This window comes from Giraffa tippelskirchi, chromosome 6 (assembly GCF_054371585.1).
Source record: "Giraffa tippelskirchi isolate mGirTip1 chromosome 6, T2T-mGirTip1v1.2.pri, whole genome shotgun sequence".
Lineage (NCBI taxonomy): Eukaryota > Metazoa > Chordata > Mammalia > Artiodactyla > Giraffidae > Giraffa > Giraffa tippelskirchi.
The window spans coordinates 216,525-238,603 of NC_137280.1; the positions used below are offsets into that span (position 1 = coordinate 216,525).

Below are 22,079 nucleotides of genomic sequence, written 5' to 3' on the forward strand. Positions count from 1 at the left end.
GATTTATGATGTATTAGTTTCAGGTGTGCAGCTATGTGATTCAATTATATACACATAAATAAAACTGAATATATATATGTATTTGTTGCTTTTCAGATTCTTTTCCATTATAGGTTATTACAAGTTATTGAATATAGTCCCCCGCGCTATACAGTAGTCCATGTTGTTTATCTGTTTTGTATATAGTAGTATGTATCTATTAATGCCAAACTCCAAATTTATATCCCACCTTTTCCCCTTTGGCAACCATAAGTTTGTAGTTTGTTTTCTAAATGTGTGTCTTTTTCTGTTTCGTAAATAAGCTGGTTTGTATCATTTTTTAGATTTCACATATGAGTGATATCATACGATATTTGTTTTTCTTACTATGATAATCTCTAGGTTCATCCATGTTGCTGCAACGGCATTATTATATTCTTTTTAAAGCTGAGTAATATTCCTTTGTGTGTATATATGTACACACACATACATACATCACACATATATACACACCACATCTTCTTTATCCATTCATCGGCTGATGGACATCTAGTTTGCTTTCATGTCTTGGCTATTGTAAATAGAGTATTGCACCATCTTTTGTGGTTTTCCTACACCTTGCCTATACATTTTTAAAATAGTCCTGCTGCTACACTTTCCTCAAATTTTTCTGCTTTGAATGGGCCATCTGTTTCCTACAGGAACTCAGGCTGAGGAAACCCACCCCTTTCAAGGTTTTCTTCTAGACATCCCTTTATTTCCGTGATCACAACAGTCGTACAGGGTAGGTACTCTTAATCCCATGTTATTGATGAGGAAACTGAAGCTTGTTGAGACAACATAACTTGTCCTTGGAGACAAGCTAGTAAGTAAGGATTCAAACCCAGATTTGTCTAACTGCAAAGCCCATGGATTTTTAGCCATTTCTCCTCAAAACTGAAGAAATGTCTTTTTTATTATTGAATTATAATTGACATATGATATTATATTAGTTTCAGGTGTACAATGTAGTGATTTGATATTTCTACACATTACAAAATGATCGCCATGGTAACTCTAGTTGCTATCTGTCGCCATACAGGGTTATGAGAATATTATTGAGTATATTCTCTATACTATACAATACATCCAATGACTTATTTATTTTATAGCTGGAAGAAATGTATTTAAAGGGTGCCTGGAGAAACAAGGAGTTTTAAGGCACAAAAATGCCAGAATGGCTTCAATGCTTCATTCAAAGTTAAACTTTATAAAGTCATTCTGAGGTGCCATCTCTTTTTAGTATTGCATAAGGGAAAAAAAAACCTACTTAGCAGTCAAAATAATTGGAATGTAATTTATATTTTACTGTATTCTCCTAAAAGAAGGCCAGGAGTAGATTCCATTTACAATGTAGAGCCAAACTTCTTAAAAGTCTCTTTCTTTCCTGCATTATTCTTTCTATGTATTTCAGATACAGCTACTCACAAAATCTTTTTCAACCCTCCCCCAAGCTCCCAAGATCTCTCCCAACAGTCTCTCTGCCTCTATCCTTTCTGTATTCTTCTATCCTTTCTGTATTTTCCCCTTTCTGCCAATAACTCTGCCTTTTCCAATAAAAATCCCTCTTGTCTCTTCCAGGCGTTTCCAGATTTCCCTTTGGCTGCTTGTCCAGTTAACACAACTAAAGGGCTAGATTGATTTACCAGAGCAGCACAAGCATCTTCTGGGGAGAGTGAGAGTTATGTAAATATTTCAATGTAATTTTTTTCTCTACAATAATAACTTCTCTACAAATTATAGATTTACTCAGTTTACAAGGTGAAAAGATTTTGGTATCACATATAAAATCTACACTAAGGATGAAGTACGAAGTGTAAGTACCTGGAGCAAGAGAAGAGAAATGAGCGAGGGTCAAGGGGGTATTCATTCACCTCTTATCAGTCCCCTCAGCTTCCCAGTGGGCTGCATAGAGAGTCCAAACATTTGTCTCAATTCAATTGTGTGAAACTCCAGACACATTTTATTTGAGAAACAGCACTGTGACTACATTTTTTTTTATCCATCATCAGTTGTGTTTGCACTTAAAATTATAGTGGTATTTATTTTTTAATAATGACATTTATTTCCCTATCAGTCAATTACCATCTGTTCATCAAAGTCTAATCTCTAACCAGGTAACCACATAGTCACCCTAACAGTACCCCTAAAACAACCTCTGCCTCCAGGAGAGTGATTATAAAATCCACTACTTTTCAGTTTTACTTAATCACCTCAATTGATGAAAATTCAGGAAAAGATAAAGTAAGTCAAGACAATCTATTTGCAGTAGGCATTTTATTGCTTATTTTGTTTTTTTAAATAGTATTAATGGGTTGAAAGTAGTTCATCTGGAAGTATTTTCTTTAGCAAGGCAAAAAGAAAAAAAAAGTTAATTAGCTCTGGGACATAAAAGACAGACCCTCACAGGAACACTGGACAATAAACCAATTCATCCTGAATTTGCCTTCAGTTCGTAGGATGACAAGGATCTTCATTTTTCTGGCCCCAAGAAAGGCATCAACCAAAGCTAAGTAGACCGTTTGTTCTTTTTCTAGGGTCCTGTAGTGTAGGGAGTAGAGAAGGTGAGAAAATTATCATTTGCTGAGCCCTGGGCCTCTTAAATAAGTTAACAGCTTACACTTTGTTGTTGCTGTTTAGTTGTTAAGTCCTGCCGACTCTTTGCGACCCCATGGACTGTAGCCCACCAGGCTCCTCTGTCCATGGAATTCTCCAGGCAAGAATACTGGTGTGGGTTGCCATTTCCTTCCCCAGGGATCTTCCCCACCCAGGGAGAGAACCCACGTCTCCTGCATTGGCAGGCAGATTTTTTACCACTGAGCCACCTGGGAAGCCCCTAATAACTTACCCTGTCCGATGCTGAGTCGCTTCGATCATGTCCGACTTGTTGACAACCCATGGACTGTAGCCCTCCAGGCTCCTCTGTCCATGGGATTCTCCAGGCAAGAATACTGGAGTGGGTTGCTGTGCCCTCCTCCAAGGGATTTTCCCAACCCAGGGGTTGAATCTGTATCTCTTATATCTCCTGCAGTTGGGAAGTGGGTTCTTTACCACTAGCGTCACCTGGGAAGACCAATAACTTACCCTAGGTCATACCGAAAAAAAAAGAAAATACAGAGACTCAGAGTTTAGGAATATTGGTATGTTTATCATCCAGTCCCTCCACCTCCACTGCCTTAGGAAGTTGTCATGTCTATGGAACAAGAAGCTTGTCAGTCTGTTGCTGAATCCCCAAAGCCTCAGAATACTGGGCACTTAAAAAGGATCTCAATGAAAATATGCTGGGTAAATGAACAAATGAATGTGTTCTTTTTGACTTCAAAGGCCAGGTTTATTCTACTGCACCTTACTTGTGGTTAGACAAGCAAAACTCAAATGGCAGTTGCTCTTAGATTCTGAGATGTCTCCTCTGTGGTGTCATGATACCAGGATTGAGTTTCTTTCTTTACAAACCCAACGTCCCCATCCAAATAAATTATCATTGAAAACTGCACAGTGTCATCAGATTGGAAGTGAAAACCATAATTCCTATCTGCAAACCCAAAACATCCTTAACAGTGAGGGCCCCCCTAACTTCCACCTCATAGTTAACGGTGAGGGTCCCCCTAACTTCCACCTCATAGTTAATGGTGAGGGCCCCCTTAACTTCCACCTCATAGTTAATGGTGAGGCCCCCCTAACTTCCACCTCATAGTCAATGGTGAGGGCCCCCCTAACTTCCACCTCATAGTCAATGGTGAGGGCCCCCCTAACTTCCACCTCATAGTCAATGGTGAGGGCCCCCCTAACTTCCACCTCATAGTTAATGGTGAGGGCCCCCCTAACTTCCACCTCATAGTCAATGGTGAGGGCCCCCCTAACTTCCACCTCATAGTCAATGGTGAGGGCCCCCCTAACTTCCACCTCATAGTCAATGGTGAGGGCCCCCCTAACTTCCACCTCATAGTCAATGGTGAGGGCCCCCCTAACTTCCACCTCATAGTCAATGGTGAGGGCCCCCCTAACTTCCACCTCATAGTCAATGGTGAGGGCCCCCCTAACCTTCACCTCATAGTTAATGCTGAGGCCCCCCTAACTTCCACCTCATAGTTAATGGTGAGGCCCCCCTAACTTCCACCTCATAGTTAATGGTGAGGGGCCACCTAACTTCCACCCTCATAGGTAACATGGGAAGAAATTGGAAACCAGAAAGAAGGCTTAGCACAAACAATTTCATTATAATGAAAATTCCCATGAACTCCTAATGCTGCCTTAGGTTTGCTTTGGCTGTATTTGCAGCCAAAACCCTGTCAATCAACCAACTGTTCATCCTACTCTACACCAAAAGAGTGGTGTGTCTGACTTTGGGTTTTTCTGTGTCATTGAATTGATGAATTGCTTTGGCATCAGGTAGCTGGCTTTTATCTTGGGAAATAATCATCTTCTACTGGGAGAGCTATTCAGCTGTGTGGTGGTACTTTATCACCAGCTGCGCATAAGTGGTGCTGTTTGCAATTTGATAAACGTGCACAGAGGCTCAGAGGTCCCCAAACACAAGTCTGATATGTAAACATAATCAAATTGCACTATTAACCAGGGAACTGATTTGTGATTGCTCATCCTTCTCTGTCTTTTTCAACTTCTTGGTAAATATCCTCATACCTCATTCTGCACAGGCAAAGGGAGGGACATTTTTCAGTCTTAGGTAGCACTAGAATAAGTGTTAAATATTTTCCACCTGTTCTAAACTGAATTTGTGATTGGAGAAAAACCACATCAAAACAATTTCATAAGGAACTGGAGCCCTTCCAAAGGCTTTTAAGCTCATTTCAAAATACTGAGCAGTACCTAAGGAATGCATAGAATAGCTTATTTTTTCAGCTTTTCTCTACCAAAGATTTTGGAATCATAGAACTTCAGATTAAGAGGAAACAGAAGTGCCAAACACACACACACAGACACACACACACACACTCACATACACTCATCCCCTTTCTAGACAATGAAGTTAATTATTTAAAGCCTTGCCAATAATTATGCCTTTTCTCATTTGAAGTATTGCGAAAATGAAGCAGAAAAATGAAGTAACTTGCCATATGTCCTATATTTGGTAAGTGCCAAAACTGGAATCCAATCCCATGTCTAGGATCCAGCTAATACGCCGCACAGCTTTGTTGCCATGGTATTGCTGCCAGCCTATGCTCGGCCTCCTTTTTTGGTCATGAACTCAGTCCATCCTATCCTCAGAAGTCGCTATTTGAGTTGCCTGCTCTGTGTCAAAAGTTGCCTTTCTATAACTCCTAACTACTGAGCGCAGATGTGGCCTGGGGCCATACAGAGTAGTGTAATCTCTCTTCCAAGTGACAGGCTTTTGAACATTTGAAGCTGGCAATCGTGTCACCTGGAGCTCTCCTTCTTGTGGGTAAATATTCCCAGATCCTTCAGCCATCATTCATATAACATGGTTTACTCTCTTAATTGCTTTCTATTTTAGACATGTTCCACTTCAACTGTCACCAAAAAGAGCAGAAATCTCATCATCCTCAATTTATTAACGCAGCAAAAATAAAATTAAGATTTCTCCATCCTGCACCAATCCTGTGTTTTGAAACCTCCACTTTATGGGCACACATCTTTGCCTCAAAGTCACTCAACCCTTACACAGAGTGCCAAATCTCTAAGAATGCGCTCCTAAAAATACAAAGAAAAACCAATTGAAGTTAATCAGAGTACCCAATGGGACTGCATATTATGCCTCCTCCGTTCAGTTCAGTTCAGTTGCTCAGTCATATCCGACTCTTTGCAACCCCATGGACTGCAGCACACCAGGCCTCCCTGTCCATCACCAACTCCTGGAGCTTGCTCAAACTCATATCCATCGAGTCGGTGACTCTATTCAACCATCTCATCCTCTGTCGTCCCCTTCTCCTCCGGCCTTCAATCTTTCCCAGCATCAGGGTCTCTTCAAATGAGTCAGTTCTTTGCATCAGATGGCCAAAGTATTGGAGCTTTAGCATCAGTCCTTCCGATGAATATTCAGGACTGATTTCCTTTAGGATTGACTGGTTGGATCTCCTTGCAGTCCAAGGGACTCTCAAGAGTCTTCTCCAACACCATACTTCAAAAGCATCAGTTCTTTGGCATTTAGCTTTCTTTATAGTCCAACTCTCACATCCATACATGACTACTGGAAAAACCGTAGCTTTGGCTACATGGACCTTTGTTGACAAAGTAATATCTCTGCTTTTTAATATGCTGTCTAGGTTGGTCATAGATTTTCTTCTAAGGAGCACGTGTCTTTTAATTTCATGGCTGCAGTCACCGTCTGCAATGATTTTGGAGTCCAAGAAAATAAAGTCTGTCACTGTTTCCATTGTTTCCCTATTTGCCATGAAGTGATGGGACTGGATGCCATGATCTTAGTTTTCTGAATGTTGAGTTTTAAGCCAAATTTTTCACTCTCCTCTTTCACTTTCATCAAGAGGCTCTTTAGTTCTGCTTCACTTTCTGCCATAAGGGTGGTGTCATCTGCATATCTGAGGTTATTGATATTTCTCCCGGTAATCTTGATTCCAGCTTGTGCTTCATCCAGCCCAGCGTTTCTCATGATGTACTCTGCATAGAAGTTAAATAAGCAGGTTGACAATATACAGCCTTGACATACTCCTTTTCCTGTTTGGAACCAGTCTGCTGTTCCATGTCCAGTTCTAACTGTTGCTTCCTGATCTGCATACAAATTTCTCAGGAGGCAGGTCAGGTGGTCTGGTATTCCCATCTCTTTCAAAATGTTCCACAGTTTATTGTGATCCACACAGTCAAATGCTGTGGCATGGTCAATAAAGCAGAAATAGATGTTTTTCTGGTACTCTCTTGCTTTTTTGATGATTCAGCGAATGTTGGCAATTTGATCTCTGGTTCCTCTGCCTTTTCTAAAACCAGCTCGAACATCTGGGAGTTCACGGTTCATGTATTGTTGAAGCCTGGCTTGGAGAATTTTGAGCATTACTTTGCTAGCATGTGAGATGAGTGCAATTGTGTGGTAGTTTGAGCATTCTTTGGCATTGCCTTTCTTAGGAATTGGAATGAAAACTGACCTTTTCCAGTCCTGTGACCACTGCTGAGTTTTCCAAATTTGCTGACATATTAATGCAGCACTTTCACAACATCATCTTTCAGGATTTGAAATAGCTCAACTAGAATTCCATCACCTCCACTAGCTTTGTTCGTGGTGATGCTTCCTAAGACCCATTTGACTTCACATTCCAGGATGTTTGGCTTTAGGTGAGTGATCACACCATCGTGATTATCTGGGTCATGAGCATCTTTTTTGTACAGTTCTTCTGTGTATTCTTGCCACCTCTTCTTAATATCGTCTGCTTCTGTTAGGTCCATACCATTTCTGTCCTTTATTGAGCCCATCTTTGCATGAAATGTTCCCTTGGTATCTCTAATTTTCTTGAAGAGATCTCTAGTCTTTCCCATTCTGTTGTTTTCCTCTATTTCTTTGCATTGATCATTGAGGAAGGCTTTCTTATCTCTCCTTGCTATTCTTTGGAACTCTGCTTTCAGAAGGGAATATCTTCCCTTTTCTCCTTTGCTTTTTGCTTCTCTTCTTTTCCCAGCTATTTGTAAGGCCTCCTCAGACAGCCATTTTGCTTTTTTGCATTTCTTTTTCTTGGGGATGGTCTTGATCCCTGTCCCCTGTACAATGTAACGAACCTCCATCCATAGTTCATCAGGCACTTTGTCTATCATATCTAGTCCCTTAAATCTATTTCTCACTTCCACTGTATAATCATAAGGGATTTGATGTAGGTCATACCTGAATGGTCTAGTGGTTTTCCCCACTTGCTTCAATTTAAGTCTGAATTTGACAATAAGGAGTTCACGATCTGAGCCACAGTCAGCTCCTGGTCTTGTTTTTACTGACTGTATAGAGCTTCTCCATCTTTGGCTGCAAAGAATATAATCAATCTGATTTCAGTGTTGACCATCTGGTGATGTCCATGTGTAGAGTCTTCTCTTGTGTTGTTGAAACAGAGTGTTTGCTCTGACCAGTGTGTTCTCTTGGCAAAACTCTACTAGCCTTTGCCCTGCTTCATTCTATACTCCAAGATCAAATTTGCCTGTTACTCCAGGTATTTCTTGACTTCCTACTTTTGCATTCCAGTCCCCTATAATGAAAAGGACATATTTTTGGGGTGTTAGTTATAAAAGGTCTTGTAGGTCTTCATAGAACCGTTCAACTTCAGCTTCTTCAGCGTTACTTGCTTACATTTTCTGTCCATTTTACCCTGTCTTTTGGCTATAGCTTTATTTACAGCTTATGTTTTTTCCATTTCCATTTTGAACCCAGTTTTTCTAGAGCTTCTAATACAACTCTTTCAGTTTCTCACTTGTGATCTGACTTCATTGAGTCTTTAAAGTCACAGAAAATGTTGGTGTATTTCTTGTGACACATACTTTGACATGCTCCATCACTGATAGTCTGGATGCTCCAAGGCAGCATTCTTGGTAAAGAGGCACTTAGCTTCTTGATCTGAGTTGATATGGGAAGTTTTGACTGGCTGAGGCATTGTGGAGCTTTCCTGCTGGAGTTTACATCCTCCGTTTCAGACTCTGGTTGTTATATTTTGGGTTCCACACTTGATTACATTGTCCTTTCTTTGTTCTCGGTTCTTGAGTAACCTTTAGCCGCTCATTACTGGTAGAGAATATGCTGGATCCTGCCCCTTCTCCACACAGTCCATCATTCCGAAATGTAACTCAGGGCAAGGAGTAGGCACATCCTCTCTCAGCATAGCAAAATCAGACAAAATAGGTCTATTTTATTCTAATAGGAAGAAAGGACTTTCCAGGTGGCTCAGTGGTAAAGAATCCTGCCAATGCAGGAGACACGGGTTCAATCCCTGGGTTGGGAAGATACCCTGGAGAAGGAAACGGCAACCTACTCCAGTATTCTTGCCTGGAAAATTCCATGGACAGGGGAGCCTGGTGGGCTACAGTCCATGGGGTTGTGAAAGAGTTGGATGCAACCTACGACTAAAACAACAACAATAAGAAGAAAACTAATCTCTCAAGAAGGATGATAAAAGCTGTTTTGGTAAATGAAGCTTTTCACTTGCCCAGTAATCTGAATATCCACTCTGTGATATTGTTGGGGACTAGGGTTTTCTACCCCCTGGCCCCACTGTCCTTGTGATGTGACTCTCGTTCTCAGGATGGCAGGAGATCCGGCACTTTCAGCCATCATGCCTGCTTCCCAGTCAGGAAGAAGGTAGGAGGGCCACTGGTCTTCTGCCTAATGGAAGCCCTTCCCATCAGATTAAGCTGGCATTTCATTGGTCAGAACTGTGTTGCATCACAGTTCTGGTCGCTAGCTAGATTGCAGCTAGGGAAACTGAATGCTTAGCTTTTTTGTCTCTGTGTTAGAGCAAAGCAAAGGAGAATCAGTGTTGAGTGAACCAATTCTTGATTAAGGCAAGGATAGGAGACAGAAAACGTGAGTTATTCAATGAGTTATTCATTTATGTTATTTTTATTTCCAAAATAGGATGAGAAACTAAGGTTCAGGGAAGTTGCAACAATTACCCAAAATGTAGTGGTAAGGAGTCAAGCCACAGTCATTCCAACCCCAGCGTTTTGCTGTTAAAGGACTCTCCTTGCTTTAGAAAAAATCTAGAGTTTCCTGTTAGGCACCTTAGGCCAGGGCGATGTTCTGCGTTACGATGTAAAGAAGTAGCATTACATCTGCGGTTGGCAAGATGCTCTTTTATGGCTCTAGGACACAATGGGATTGACCATTGACTATTACTGACCAATAATTAGTTGATTACTCAAGGTAGTGGCTTGCAAACCCTACTAGGTATCGCAGCTCCTGATCTCTTAGTAGAATAGGCAGAAATATATCTATTTTGTGGTCAAAGATGAGGTTGCCAACTTGATTTAAGTACCAGTGGTTTTCTTCAATGGGCTTACCTGGTGGCTCAGTGGTGAAGTGTCTGCCTGCCAACGCAGGAGACATAGATTTGATCCCTGGGTGAGGAATCCAGCTTGTAATGGTTTAAATAGATGATCTAATATACCTTCTACAGTCATTTTCTTTTAAGCTGTAAGTAGAAGGATGTTTAAACCATTTCCTCAAAAAGTAAAAAGCAGAAAGGTATTGTTCTTGAGGCTTCTGCCAAAAGCTGATTGACAAGGCATATCACCTATGATTGCTAAGAGATTAGTGATAGGCAGGGTTAGAGGATTTGAGTGGGCTTCTTGATACAGTAAACTGTGAATAAACTGGGGCCCAAAGAGTATGTGGAACACAATTTTAGATTAAAAATAAACCACAAGTGAGACTTCTGTAGTGGTCCAGTGGTTCAGAATCCGCCTGCCAACATGGGGGACACAGGTTCAATCACTGATCTGGGAAGTAAGACCCCACATGCCATGGGGCAACCAGGCCCACGGGTCACAGCTGTTGAAGCCCACGCCACAGAGCCTGTGCTGCACAAGAGAAAGCCCACGTGCAGCAAATAGGATCCAGGGCAGCCAGAAATTTTAAAAGTAAAATAAATAAACCACAAGAGCAGGAGTTTCCATGTCGTGCAGGGGACAAGGCCTTCTGCTTACTCCAAGGCCTGGTTATTTAGACGGAAGGTTTGTCTTCACTGTGTGTTGCCTAATGGTGAGAACTGGGCTTCTTAAAATATAGAGAGGTATCATTTCAAGACAACATTTACCTTCAGAAGGCTCTGCATCACCACACAAAGGTGAGCCTATGTGAACACAAGCATAGTACTATGAACACAAGCATAGTACTCACATTCTTGAAAACAGAAACTAAACTATGCTCCACAGAATAAGGTGTGCCTCTGTAATGTTCATTATGTAAGTGACAGAATCAGAGAATCAGCTTTGGAAATTAGTCCATGGTAAATGACTCACTCACTCATTCCACACACCTTCACTGATCACCTACTGAGTTAATTGCTGTGGCCCTATTTGGAGTAATCTGATCACAGGCAAAGGGAGACAGTGGCTACTTTAGCGTGTGTCCAGTTAAACCAGGCACCATCTCACTTATTAACAGCTACTTTGTAAACAAATCTGTCTCATCACCCTTTTCAAGAGCAAGGGGGAAATGAGCCCACAATGACTAAAAGCATGAAAAACTAATTCTTACTAGGACTTTCGAAGGTTTTGAAGTCTTAACAAGCAAGAATTTTTTGTTAAATAATCAAACAATTAAGAGATTTCTGAGAACCACACAGGGCTTATCCCAAAGTAAGCAAAAAGCTATCAGTCACCTGCTGGGTAAGTCAATTGTTTATTCAATATGGTCTTTAAAGTAACCAAACACATACAAATTGAACTTTTGGAGATATTCATGGTCATGGGGCATGAGCTGACAACCAACTCCACTTAGCACTTTCCTGAACTGAGCTGTTGAAATAAGCACCAAATTCATGACTTCGTGTACCTCAGCCCTCATCAAAATAGCAAATTTTGTATTATATTTAATCTCCTGAATGATAATGTTCTCTAAAGGCTGGGAACATTCCTTATTCATCTCTGTACACTCAGCAGCTAACACAAATTTTGGCATATAGAGATTCTCAATTCATTATTTAATATATGAATATATAAGCTCATTTTTTCTCTCAAAGGTAAAATTCACAATTGGTTGGGAAATGACTTTTGTCAGAAGTATAAAAATAACTAGACTTAAATCACTTTAATTAAAAGAAAACAAGTGGATGAATCATTTTATTTGAAACTGTTTGTTACATTCTTTTTGAGCAAAAACAGCAACAAAATCTCTCCAGTATTTACATGAGAAGGAGGAGCCATGTCTCATTCTCAGTTCATGCTGCTGAAACAGAATACCATTACTACAGAGTACCGTTACTGCAGAGTACCATTACTACGGAGTACCGTTACTGAGTGGCTTATTCTCAGCTCATGCTGCCAAAGCAGAGTACCATTACTACAGAGTACCGTTAACTACAGAGTACTATTACGGAGCAGCTTATTCTCAGTTCATGCTGCCAAGACAGAGTACCATTACTGAGCAGCTTAAATAGCAAATGTTTGCTTCTCATGGTTCAGGAAGCTGGAAAGACCAAGATCAAGGTACCAGCAGATATGGCATCTGGTGAAGACACTCTTCTTGGTCTGCGGACAGATATCTTCTCATTTTATCCTCACGTGGCGGAAAACAGAGCAGATGCAAGCTCTCTCATGTCTCTTCTCGTGAGGGCACTAACCCCACTCATGAGGGCTCCATCCTCATGACCTAATTACCTTCCAAAGTTCCCATTTCCTAATACCATCAATTTGGGGGTTAAGATTTCAACAGGTGAATTCTGTGGACACAAACTTTCAGCTCATAACAAAGTTTTCTAAGGTGAAGTTGTGAGTGGTGTCTTTGTTCCCAAGAACCCTAGGCTTAATTTGCAACTCACACAATGCATGGGAACAAGTCCACACAACCTTGTTCCATCATTTCACTGCTTACCTCTTAGATTTTTCTGCAGGTTCACAGCAAACCATGCAGGCAATATCAGTAGCTAATAATTTGGTATTTCAAGCAAATGTTCAATAGCTACTTATTTGGGTAGGAAGAAACAGATTTTTCTCTAAATAAAATTTATACTGAAATAGATTCACTTACTAATTCAAATTCACTTACCAAAGCAGTGAAATCATTTGGCATAACCTTTTTTTCCCTCTGCAGTTCTTGTTTCTCTAGCATTTTCTTGTGATATTTCAGAAACTAGTCACCTTCTTGGGAAGCATATTAATGTGTGCAAAATTTAGATAATAAAACAAGTTCTGGGACACAGCACTATATCATGCATTATTCATTTTTAGAATTTTAGCAGACTTCCAGCTATGCCTTGACATGTGAGTCACAACACTCAACACAGATAGGTGGGTGATAACAAGGCAGACCTTTCTCTTTTTGGCTTGAGGACACTCTCTATTTTGGCAGGAGCAAAACTAATTAAGCCTCTCAAGTTACATGTGGTAGAAACTAGAGACACCATAATTCTGATTATTTTAGGGATACTTTACCCTCCCTAACCCTCAGCCTCTGACTGGACACTAGGATGCTGCACTTGAGGCTATATAGTCAAGAGAATTGAAAACATTCAAGTAGCTAGAAAGAGAAGGAAACTTTATCAACCTAATAAAGTGCATCTATGAAAAATCTTCATCAACCATACTTAATGTTAAAACTTTATGCCTCAAATCGGTAACAAGATAAGTAGTCAGTATTTTACTGGAAGTTTGAGCCAGGACAATTGTTCAGGGATGGGGAGAAGAAGGAAGAAAGCAAGGAAGGAGAGAGGGAGGAAGGAAATAAAAGGATATACAAATAGAAGAAGTAGTAAAACTATCTCTAGAGGACATGACATTATATAGAGAAAAACCTAAAGAATTCACAAAGAAACTATTAGGACTAGTAAACTGGTTCAGAAAAGTTTCAGGACACAATATCAACATACAAAAATCAGTCTTATTTCTACACAGTTGAAAGTGAAAAACTCAAAACTGAATTTAAGAAAACAACTATAGGGGCTTTCGTGATGGTCCAGTGGTTAAGAATCTGTCTGCTAATGCAGGGAACATGGGTTCAATCCCTTGTCTGGGAAGATCCCTCATGCCATGGAGCAACTGAGCCCATGCATCACAACCACTAAGCCCTCGTCCTCTAGGGCCTGTGTGCCATAACTACTGAGTCCACACACTGTGCTCACAACAAGAGAAGCCCCTGCACTGCAACAAAGAGCAGCCCCCTGCTCACTGCAGCTCGGGAAAGCCCCCACACAGCAGTGAAGACTCAGCACAGCTATAAATAAACCGATGAATTTTTTTTAAAAAGAACTCTTACAACTCAACAATAAAAAGACAAATAACCTAATTAAAACTTGGACAAAGAAACTGAATGGACATTTCTTCAAAGTAGTTCTGCAATTGGCCAAGAAGCATGTGAAAAGAAGCTCAATGTCATTATCATTAGGGAAATACAAATAAAAACAGTAATAATATGCACTTCACATCCACTAGAATTTAAAAACAAAAATAGGGAACAAAAAGTATTGGTGAGAAATTGTAACTCTCATACATTTTTGAAGGGTGTAAAATATTGAAGTCACTGTGAGAAACAGTTTGGCAGTTCCTCAGAAAGTAAAACAGGGTTACTATATAATACAGCAAATTCCATTCCTAGGTATATACTCAAGAGAATTGAAAGCATACATTCAAACAAAAACTTGCGTATGAATTTCCGTAGCATCATCTTTCATAACAGCCAAAAAAGTGAATCAGCCCAAACGTTAATCAACTGATGTATAAGCAAAATGTGGTATATCCAATCAGTCGATATTATTCATCCATATAAAGAATGAAGTACTAATATATGCTACAACAAAGAACCTTGAAAATATTATGCCAAGTGAAGGAAACCAGAAATAAAAGTCTACCTACTAAATGATTCCATTTATTTGAAATGTCCAGAATAGGCAAATCCATGGAGACAAAGCAGGTTAGTGGTTGTCAGGAGCTGAGGGTCAGAGGGAATGGACAGTTATTGCTGAGTGGATACAAGGTTTATGTGTGGTTGACGAAAAACATTCTGAAATTGATAGTGGTGATGGTTATACAACATTGTGAAAGTACTAAAAGTCAGTTCAGCTCAGTCGCTCAGTCGTGTCCGACTCTTTGCGACCCCATGAACCGCAGCACGCCAGGCCTCTCTGTCCATCACCAACTCCCAGAGTCTACCCAAACCCATGTCCATCGAGTCAGTGATGCCATCCAACCATCTCATCCTCTGTCGTCCCCTTCACCTCCTGCCCCCAATCCTACCCAGCATTAGGGTCTTTTCCAATGAGTCAACTCTTCGCACGAGGTGGCCAAAGTATTGGAGCTTCAGCTTCAACATCAGACCTTCCAATGAACACCCAGGATTGATCTCTTTTAGGATGGATTGATTGGATCTCCTTGCAGTCCAAGGGACTCTCAAGAGTCTTCTCCAACACCACAGTTCAAAAGCATCAATTCTGCGGCGCTCAGCTTTCTTCAGTGTCCAACTCTCACATCCATACATGACCACTGGGAAAACCATAGCCTTGACTAGATGGACTTTTGTTGGCAAAGTAATGTCTCTGCTTTTAAATATGCTGTCTAGGTTGGCCATAACCTTCCTTCCGAGGAGTAAGCGTCTTTTAATTTCATGGCTGCAGTCACCATCAGCAGTGATTTTGGAGCCCAAAAAAATAAAGTCTGACACTGTTTCCACTGTTTCCCCATCTATTTCCCATGAAGTGATGGGATCAGATGCCATGATCTTAGTTTTCTGAACGTTGAGCTTTAAGCCAATTTTTTCACTCTCCTCTTTCACCTTCATCAAGAGGCTCTTTAGTTCTTCTTCACTTTCTGCCATAAGGGTGGTGTCATCGGCATATCTGAGGTTATTGATATTTCTCCCAGCAATCTTGATTCCAGCTTGTGTTTCTTCCAGCCCAGCGTTTCTCATGATGTACTCTGCATATAAGTTAAATAAGCAGGGTGACTGGATGGTAAAAGTGGTAAATTTTATGTTATGTGAATTTTAACTTTATTATTTTTTTAAAAGTTGACAAATACCACAAATGTGACAAAATCTCAAAAATAACACAATATACCTGTATTATACTCTTTTCCTATATTTTTGTTTGTATACTTTTTGTATCATTATCTCTTCACATGACAATAATTTTATACTATTATTTTCTATGGAGAGAAGCAATTCAAATGCAATTTAAATAAAATTACATTGCTTTGAGCTGCATAATTATTTAATCAAATTATCCCTATCCTATGCATGAAAACAATAATTTACAGACATATGTAGTGCCTATAACTAACGATACTGTATTGGGTACTTACATTAAGATGGTACAGAAAAACTCAAACAAATTTTTTGGCCAACCAATAAAAAGATATTGAACAGCTCACAGACTTGATTGAACAGTAGATAACCAGGTTTTCATCTAGAAAGCAAAGAACAATGCCCAAATTTATGCCACAGAACTTTCCGAGAGAGGAAATCACTGTTGCTGCTAGTAAGCTCTGCCCACTGTCATGTGCGGACACCACTGACCCTTGATGTCAGAACACCCTGCAGTTCTGCTCCCTCTGCTCTTTGGGGTTAGTCTTGCTTTTACTACTGCTGCCCCCAAAAATCTTCCTTGTGGTCCCCGTTCCTTCCAGTAACTCTAAGTCTGCAGAGTATCCATATGATGAGAGAAGAGTGAATTTGTGCCCACCCCCCTCATAGCTGCATTAGAGGCCAGGGAAACGATCATCCAGCACCTTTTTGAGTCTCCTGAATGAAAAATTCTTCACACATAGGATAGACTTCTCAAGTTGGGCAGACCAAAAGGATGACAATAGCCATCAGACATAGCAAGTCAATTGATCTGTGATAATACATGTGAAGGGCTTAGCAAGTAGCTGGCTGTAATTATAGAGCACCTGCTACTTGCCTCTCAGAAGGCTAAGGACTGTGTTGGATCCAAGGAAGTCAGGGTTTCCGAGCTCCGAGAAATGACAATACACCCCTAAAGTGGTCCCAGATTTGGGAGCTTTCCACAAGGTCTTCCCACGAGGTCAATCCGTTTAGCACTCTCCTGTGTCCAGGGAGAGCAAACTCTGCCTTTTGGTTTCAGAAGACCTCGTTACTGTTATTGGAAAGAACATTTGGTCAGAGATAAACAATGTTTTCACTTTCCTGTTTGGAAAGCTATTTAGAGAAAGGAGGAGAGAGGGGGCTTTCTGGAGATATGATGGATGACAAAAGGCATTGCTCCATGCCGCAATGGCCCAGAAAAGGCTGCAGTCACACACGTAAAGCTCGTTACTGTTAATGGGAGTTGGGTCTGGCATCCGGAGAAGAACGTGCCCTTGGAGCTGCGCTTCCCTCTGTGGACAAATTGACATTGAGGGAACCTTTGTCATAAATAATGCCTGCCACTCAAGAGAACATTTAGCCCATTGCTGCAGAGGAAAGACAAAAGAGACACTGAAGTTTCACAAACTCTGGGATCTCTCTTTAGGAAGACAAACAAAGGCACATCAGGCCCCAGCACTGCAGTGATAGATACAAGAACTAAAGAGGAGGCTCTGAGCTGCTGGGACTTAAGATGGCTGTCCTATGTACATCTATGTCAAATGTCCACGTACAAAATGAAAATTCAGTTCCTGTTCCCAAAGCTAGTCTACTGCTTTGTGTTATGTATTTGTTAAATAGACAAAAAGTAAAATAAAAAATAAAACATGAATTCAGGGTCACAGTCCATTCTACCAAGAATTCTATCCCTGGAAGACTGTTGAAATCTTTCAGAGAGTTCATTTTAAAATCTTCCAAAAGAAGTCGACAACCAGTGGTCTAACGCTCTTCAAACTCAACTCTTCAGTTTTGACAGTAAATCTCATGAGACTGATAAGTACTAGAGTGTTCTTTCACAAAACCGTGTCTAAAGGAGTCCAGCTTATCGGAACCTTCAGTTTGGTGATCTGTCCGATCCTCTCAGCATCCCTTGTTGCATACCTCCTCCTTTCCCGCCCTCCCTATGCTCTGACCACACTGGACTTCCTTCCGTTCCTTGAGCAGAGCGAGCGCCTGCCTGTCTCCCTTGGCTGAGCTCCAGCCCCACACCTCTCAGCCCCTCACCAATGAGAAGACCATCTGGCCCCGTCGTAAGCGTCACCACTGCAGGCAAAAGCCCTATGATCACTCCATCAACAGCAGACCTGCCCCTCAGCCCAGCCCTTTGTCTTCACAGTGCTTCTGATCACTCTCCCTGAAGGGCTCAGGACATGACACCCTAACATAGGCTGCTTCTGCACATGAAGTATTTTGAGGTGAAGGTGATCAGATCCAACAGATGCTGGAGAGCTCTTTATCTCCCCCTTAAGTGCCTAAAACAAAGCATAAATTTCCTCTTTTGTAAAGGAAATTTGCATTTATAAACAAATTTTCCATTAGTAAAGGCATCTGTGTTAGGAGAAAAGCTACACCCAGAGACAACTTACTTTTTTTGTTTTTACCCCAGAGACTCTTACCTGTAAAACCAGGCAGCCTTTAACTTACCAGATGCTTCCTTTGCTCCCCTAATTCACCCCCCCAACCCCATTCCTTTCCATAATTCCAGATAGTATACAAGTCTCAGCTGGACCCCTCTTGACTCTCATATTTTTCTGAAACTCTCCTGTGTATGTATGGAATTAAAATTAATTTTTTTCTCCTGTTAATCTGTCTTATGCCAATTTAATTCTTAGACCAGCTACAGAACCTAGAAGCATAGAAGGAAATTGTTTTCTCCTTTATGACATCCTTATTTGTATATGTTCTTTCTTTTTCTTTTTTCTCACTATAATTCAAGCACCATGAAGACTGATGTCAAGTGGACATAACTCCTTATCTCTTATCCTTAGGGCTAGCAGAGTAGTTATCATGTGGTATGAGATAAACAAATGTTGAATAAACAAATGAATGTATTCCCCATTCCTCTCATTACAAGTTTAGGAAAATGAGAAAACCAAAGAAAACAAATTCATACTAAGAGATACATTCAAAACAAAAATTTTCAGCATACGCCTTGTGGGCAGCAAACATTCAACCTAAGTCTTACTTCTTTTACATTTATAACCAAACACTAAATGGAACTAGCTCATTCGATAAAAAATATCTGGAAAAGCCATAAGGGAACTAGCATTGATTTATCTCTCCCTGTTCTAGGATCTATGTCATTTCTTGCAGTTCTTCCAATAACTCGGGGATAGATATACTCAGGGAAACAAATCACAGCACTCGATCGTCTTTGCTCATGTGCGGATCTGAGACCTGAAAGTAACGACATGAAGTAGCACGTGCAGCTCTCACACTTCAGGGAAACTAGGATTGACACAGATTGCAACGGTCAGAAGCAGCTTCACAGAAGACGTGGGGCTCACACTGCGCCTTGAAGAGTGGGGAACACTCAGAAGGCAGAGAAGAAATGGGCGCTCAGCCCTCGAAGGCGGCAGAGCCGGAACCAAGTATAAGGGAACAGCAGAGGCGTCAGCCCTGGAGGCACGGCAGCCCGCAGTCCACAGGGTCACACAAAGGCAAACACGACTGAAGCGACTTAGCACGCAGCACTCACGGGAGTCAGCACAAAGGACTGAGAAAAGACAAACAGTGGAGAAATCAAAATGGCTGGTGATCATGACAGAAAGATGAATTTTGTCTGCATTCTGGAATTCTTCAATTCAGGGCTGAGGAGACCGGATTTTATGCTCCACACAAGAACAAACCACAAGAAGTTTGGCTATGATGAAAACTACATTAAAGACATATAATTTGTTTGTGAACAGGTGAACTGAAAACACAGCAAGTCTTTCCACCCAGCACACCCAACAGTTAGCCACTTAAAAATCTTGACCTTCTCCATTTGACAGAAGTGTGCTTTCTTTTTAATCTCAGATCCTAGTCCTCGCTGTCGTGAATGCAAATAAATCTCTTTGCATTATTTTAAAAAAGAGAAGCTGGGAAAAGTTGGGAGATAAACAAGTACAAGGAATGCAATATACAACATGGTGATTATAGTTGCTGTATGGTATACTTGAAAGTTGTTGAGAAAATAAACCCTTAAATTTCTTATCACAAGGATAAGTTTTGTTTTGCTTTTTTTTTGTAACTGTATGAGAGATGGACATTAACTAAACTTTTTGTGGGTATCAGTTTGCAGTGTATGTATAAGTCATCACGAGGTATACCTTACATTTAGATCTGTATGCCTATTATATCTCAATGAAATGGATAAAAATACTAAGTCTTCCAACCCAGAAAAAAAGAGAAGCTGGAAACGGGGAGGCTTCTTTAAAACCTAAGTCATGTCCAAATTTGCAACCCCATGGACTGTAGCCCTTCAGGCTTCCCTATCCATGGGATTTCCCAGGTGTCTCCTGCATTGCAGGCAAATTCTTTACTGCTGAGCCACCAGAGAAGCCCAATAATGTTCATATCTAGGTATTTGACAGAAGTGAAACAAAAATGTTTAACTGTATCAATCAGAGTCCATTCAGAAAAACTGCAGGTATTTTAAACAGGAGGAATTTAATACAGAGAATTGGCTACACGGATGATATAAGAACTGAGACGTGAAAGAGGGGACAGTGAGGCAAACCAGGGATGAATCGCATCAAGAAGCTGTTACCACCCCCACGGCTGATGCAAAAATGGGAAGAAGGCTCTTATTGGAGTCAAGGTCTGGGGGTCTCTTAGAAGCTGGAGACAAAGACAGCCTGCCAGGACGCAGAGGCTCTTTGTCAGAACCTGGAGCCGTGCAGCAGCCCTGGCCTGTACTGGAGATGCTGCCAATGGAGGCAGAACCCGGAGGGTCAGGGCTTCCCCTCCTTCAGGCTCTCACTAGTGGTCTCTTTGGTGGAACCTAGACAGAAGGCAACTGACAAGGTATTTTGAAAAATACAGTTTCCTGCACGTCAAAGTTGAAAAGGATGTAGGGGAATGTTTCAGCGAGTTGACAATGGGACTCTAGGACTAGTAAGCTATTGATATAAAGGCTAAAGTAGAAAAAGTGTCCAGTCATATGCTTCAATCATACTGTGAGCAGAAAAGAAAAGATATTAGGAGGAAAGGTTTACAAAGAAGAGCATCATTTTGCAGATGATGGAGTTAAAGACCAGAAATGTGAAGTTATCTGGCTAATGCGATCCAGCTTTTCATTGAATGAATTCTAGGTTGAAATTGAAGTTTTCTTTCAGGTAGTTTGGGGCTTCCCTAGTAGCTCAGCCAGCAAAGAATCTGCCTGCAATGTAGGAGACCACGGTTTGATTCCTGGGTCTGGAAGATCCACTGAAGAAGGGATAGGCTACCCACTCCAGTATTCTGGCCTGGAGAATTCCACGGACTATATAGTCCATGAGGTTGCAAAGAGTCGGACATGACAGCGACTTTCACTTCAGGTAGTACAGTGCTTTTTCCATTACACATAATTGTTCAAATTTTGTACACATTCCTCACACTGTAAGATTAAAAAAAAAAAAAACTGTAGGAGCAAATAGACAATCTTCAACTGAAAAGAGAATTTATCAGACTTGTCATTCATTCAGAAGAGGTTTTTAACTTTTTATTTTATATTGGAGCAAGTTGATTAACAATACTGTGACAATTTCAAACAGCAAAATGATTCCGTTATACATATACACGTATCCACTCTTTTTCAAATTCTTTTCCCATTTAGGTTGGCACAAAATACTGAACTGAGTTCCCTGTGTCATTGTGGGTTTTTTTTTTATTTTTAAATTTATTTATTTTTAATTGGAGGAGAATTGCTTTACATTATTGTGGTGATTTCTGCCACATACCAACAAGAGTCAGTCTTAGGTATATACATGTCGCCTTCCTCTTGAGCCTCCCTCCCACGTCCCACCCCATCCCATCCCTCAGGGTCGTCCCAGTGCACCAGATTTGAGCTCCCTGCGACACACAGCAAATTCCGACCGGCTACGTTCACATGTGGCGGTGCACGTGTTTCAGCGCCCCCTCCCCGTCCATCCCACGTGCTCCTTCCCGCACTGTGTTCACGAGTCTGTTCTCGGTGTCTGCTTCTCCACTGCTGCCCTGTAGACAGGTTCATCAGAACCATCTTTCTATATTGCATTCAATGTGTTAATATCCGATGTCTGATTTTCTCTCTCTGACTTCACTCTGCATAATAGGCTCTAGGTTCATTCACCTTATTAGAACTGAGTCAGATTTTTATGCAACAAGTCTTAATAGAAATGCTCCTTTATCCATATTTTTGAATGCATAATTCTGTCATATGCAGAGAAAATGGTGGCTGCTATGAACACCAAGGTTCAAACTGTGTACTAAATGCTTGCAAAAATAATTACCACGTGAATGACATGCATCATGAGGGATGTCTTTCCAACTTGGCTTCAGATATTTCTTCAAAAAAGAGTCTCTTTTCTGCTGGGTCTTTATGTAATTATACACAGCATGATTAGATGGAAAAAAAGATTCCCTAAGT

The 22,079-nt window shown here is 40.8% G+C and overlaps 1 long non-coding RNA gene and 1 pseudogene across 1 annotated transcript in view; both read left to right on the top strand.

Annotated features, from left to right (window-relative positions):
- Positions 1-9,408: 9,408 nt before the first annotated feature.
- Positions 9,409-22,079, top strand: part of LOC145511473 (uncharacterized) — a 78,444-nt gene continuing 65,773 nt past the window's right edge. The window contains exon 1 of the long non-coding RNA XR_014057884.1: positions 9,409-9,499. This is a non-coding gene — a long non-coding RNA (uncharacterized LOC145511473). The remainder of the gene's footprint in view (positions 9,500-22,079) is intronic.
- Positions 16,859-22,079, top strand: part of LOC145511431 (nucleolar RNA helicase 2-like) — a 34,780-nt pseudogene continuing 29,559 nt past the window's right edge.